This window comes from Durio zibethinus, chromosome 10, assembly GCF_047325235.1.
Source record: "Durio zibethinus cultivar Kanyao isolate XHJ-2024 chromosome 10, ASM4732523v1, whole genome shotgun sequence".
Classification (NCBI taxonomy): domain Eukaryota; kingdom Viridiplantae; phylum Streptophyta; class Magnoliopsida; order Malvales; family Malvaceae; genus Durio; species Durio zibethinus.
The window spans coordinates 16,383,005-16,387,373 of NC_143171.1; the positions used below are offsets into that span (position 1 = coordinate 16,383,005).

Sequence of the window (4,369 nt, forward strand, 5' to 3'; positions counted from 1 at the left end):
AAGTAAATTTAAATTGCTTTCCAAAGTTACTTTTCATTTGCTATATTTTACATTGTGTTGGAAGATGAATCTAACAATTTTCACACTACAATTTCTTGGCAAATTGTTAAGTTACAAAAATAGAGTTCATTGCAAAGAAAAAATAATAGTAAAATAGCTACCATCTAGGTGCATACAGTAATGCGTTTTTATACTAGATAAGAATATAACACCAATAAGCCTTCATAAAATATAACAGTTAATGTAGCCATATAAAAAATCTACCATGCTTATAATTTCAATGGTTTCAAACCAAAGGATGCTCGGATCCTATTGGCTTCAGCTATCTTTGGGTTAGGGTGGTTTGTTCCATCATCCTTCTTTTCATTCTTTTTCTTCTTTTTTTTTGGCTCTTTTTTAGCACTACCATCCTTAGGTTTATTCTTTCTAAGACTAATGCTACTATGAGTATGTCTTTTACGATCCTTACTCCTACTATGTCTTCTTGAATGGCTCCTTCATCTACTGCAATCCTTGTCTTGCCTATCACGCTCCCTACCTTTCTTTTCTCTATCTCGCTCCCTCTCTCGACCATAATCTTTTTCCTTTCTCAAGTTATACCGATCCCTATCCCTATCTCTATCCCTTTCACTATCCCTATCTTTGTCTCCACCACGTCCCTATTCTCTATCATAATCTCTATCTCTTTAATAATCTCGATCTCTATGAAAAGGGAAAGAAACAACACTAGACCTCCTGAGACTCAATATTAGTCTAAAAATTCATTTTGGTGAAACAATATAATGCTTCACTATTTCCAATTTCAAATAAATGTTTGCAAAGAAAAATCAATGACAAATATTAAAACAAATTGTGCAAACCCATCACACTTTGATGCAAGCCCTAAAAAGCTTCATTAAAGATTATTACAATCACATGTGTCTAACCATCCAAAATTTTGAAGCACCATATTAGTCACAAAAACCTTTAAAACAATATTTGTGCTTTTAGGTTATAATCTCTCAATGCTAGCTTATAAAAAGCAATATGATTTCTTAGAAACAACAACCTCATTCCTAAACTAACATATTTCCTTATAAATGCAGCCAAAATCCAAAGTTGATTTAAAAGGTTAAAAGAGGAAATCATTAGGATAAAAGACTGAACCTAATATAAATTGTTTGATCCATCAGACTTCTCATTACATATTATTAGTTCAAAGAAACCTAGTAGGACCATAAGAATTTTTCTATAGGAAGCATTTTCAACCCATCCATTGCTTTAAATGCCATGAGTGAAACATAACATTGGAATACCTTCCTATAAAAGTAAGATATACTCAAACAACAGCTTACACTAATATTAAAAATAAAAAACTTATAGTAAAATGGCTAAAAAAAAACTAGGGAGCCTATCTACTGTTACAAGCTAACCAATTTGTTATACTTGCATAATAATAATTAGAGAAACATAAGGAAAAATTAAAGCTACAAATCAAATGATGGTATCCAAATTAATAGCACTAAGGTAGGTTCACTCTTATGTTCATATCGTGGGATAAACATTAAGGCTTCAATTATGTTTTATGATTTTATACCTAAATTTCCTAGAAAATAAATATATAGGCAAAATGAAAATAACTTTTGTCAGTTGAGATGCTATGAAAAAAAATGTACAATTTATCTTCCACTTTCCCAATCCATAAGCACCCCTACCTCACCCCAACACACACATAAACACATAGACACACATATGCCTACACACATACACATGCTTTGTAAATAGAAAAATTGAATGATTTATTCTAGTTGAATGATGGTAACTGGTAAAAGACAAGAAACCATAAGTCTGCGAGTCCAACTATATAGGTTATCTAGGTTAATAGTCACAAAGGTGGTTGGATGCCTTGTCCATAATCATGAGACAAACACTAAGGCTCTATCCTTCCTTTACTATTTTCGTAAAAGTTCTAGAAAATAAACATTTAGACACAAAATGATTATTACTTGGTGTCAGTTAAGAAGCTTTTGAAAGAATGTACAATTGATCATCCCGCTTTTTTCATCCAATAAATACACTCTTTACTCTTTCTATATAGAATAATTTATACACAAGTTTTCTTATTTTACATAAAATAAAGCTTAAGTTTATTTAAATAGAAAAAAATCAATATGATATGGTTCAAAAGAGGTGTCAACCCTCCCATCTAATACCATAAATAGTAGGATCCTAATGGACAGTGCAGCTGTGCAAGAATTTCACAATCAAAGAACAAGCAAAAAATCAAGTAAAGGTACCTATGTCTATAACTATCACGTCTCTGATCTCTGTCTCTCTCTCTTATTGGAATTATATCACAAAATAGAAACCACAACAACATAAAATAAATAAATATTATTCCACCAATAGAAGGAAAATAGTACTATAAACTTTTTCATGAGCCACCTCTTCTTCTAAACCATTTTGCTCATTCTCATCCTTCTATTCTTATTCCTCAAAATCATCTTCCAACACATTTTTTCTTGCATCAAGTGCACCAATTGATTCAAGAGTCCATCTATCAAAAGATGCATCATGAACTTAATCTTTAAGCAAAGCAACATATTAAAAACACAAACATATTTAACTAGGTCTTTTAACATATATTTCCTATAACATAAGAAATTTGAATTTGATAACATTAATCAAGTAACCAAAGATATCTAGGGAGAAAAAAAAAGTTACCCTTTCTTAATACGTGACAAAGCAATATCACAAGAATAATCTTTAGTGAAAAGTTCATTAATAACCTTGTCCACATGAGTGAAGGTAAATTTGATACAATAAAGATCACCCAAAATGACATCATTAAAAAAATCCACCAAAAGCGATACATAGCCAACAAATTCAATTAGTTGGAGTAAAAAAAAAAAAAGCAAAAAGCAAAAGTTACACTGGGATACAAAAGTGAATTAAATAGCTAAAAATTAAAATTTCAATTTTGCTAATGAAAGAATGAAAGATTTTATATAAAGAATGCAATAAAAATTAAAAAAAGAAAGAAAAAAAAAACCCACTTCCCTCAAGAGATTTTTGCCTTACTTTTTGATAATCATTGTATAGAGGCTCTAAATAATGATCAATATCAGAATCGATCCTCATCAGATGTAGATAAAAAGCTCCAAGAACTCTAACATACCTGCAATTAGTTTCCACATAATATTTACAATCATAATTCTTTACTATTTCATGTTGAAGTTGAAACAAGTAGGGGAAAAGCAGAAAAACAATTTTTTTAAAGAAAAGTTACTTGCAATCATTGTTTTTGATGAATTTAATGACGATATCTTTTTTCGATTGGATTTGGAGCATTTTCATAATGAGGCACATAAAGGGAGTGGGATTTTGGTTATAAGTTCTACTGATGTGGTCTAGCTCCATTGCCTTGTTAACTAGTGTCTCCACCATCAACCTAAAACACTACTCCTTTCAGTACATATTTTGGTATATCTTCAATTGTGTGATCTTTTCTACAAGGTTTTGAGGGTTTGTATCCCTTATGCTCTTCACCGTAAGGTCCATATAATTTTCCATGATCACTTTGGATAAACGGATACATTGGCTTGATTCGATTCAATTTATAATTGATAAAACCCTAGCTCTACAAGGAAAAAAGGAAAAAAAGCAACTGAAGTGACTAGGATTACAAAATGAAGCTTTATTTACACTTTTTTTTTCTACATCTCACTTATTTTTTTTAATATTAAATGAAAAGTATGATTGATTGTCCCATAAAAGAAACTTAAGTAGTTATTTGCTTAGGAGAAAAATAAGATTATTGTTGGAATCTTATATTTTTGTAATTTAATTAACAAAATTTAATTTTTGAAGGTTTTAAAGATTTTAATAGTGTCAGCAAAGAAAGGTTGTAGCATTAAATCATAAAACCTTAATCTCTTTCATGTTTTTATAACATTCTTGATAGAATTGAAAATTTTTTTCACTTTTATTCTAAAATATATTTTTTACAATCTAATTTACCTTTAAATATCAACATAATTACATGATAAACTAATACACATTGTGATAAGCGAAGCTACATTTTAACCTTCATGGTTGGACACTTCATATGAATCATGTATAATTGAATTTTTATAATTTAAATACTTTTTTAATTAATCAAGTTTCAAAAATGCAATATTCATAATTATAAAACATAAATGATTTTATATTAAATAAAATCAAAATAAAATCAAAATTTTCCATTTACTCAATGTTAATTGTGTTAGAAACGTAATAATATGTTATAAAATAATATAAAAATAATTAATTATAATAAAAATAGCATTTTTAAAAGAAAACGTAGTAGTTAGAAATAAAGACCAAATAAAGTTTAATTTTGATTTTTTTT

General features: G+C 28.9%; 1 pseudogene; it reads right to left on the minus strand.

Annotated features, from left to right (window-relative positions):
- Positions 1–248: 248 nt before the first annotated feature.
- LOC111293333 (pre-mRNA-splicing factor 38-like) lies at positions 249–3,552 on the minus strand (annotated as a pseudogene).
- Positions 3,553–4,369: the final 817 nt, after the last annotated feature.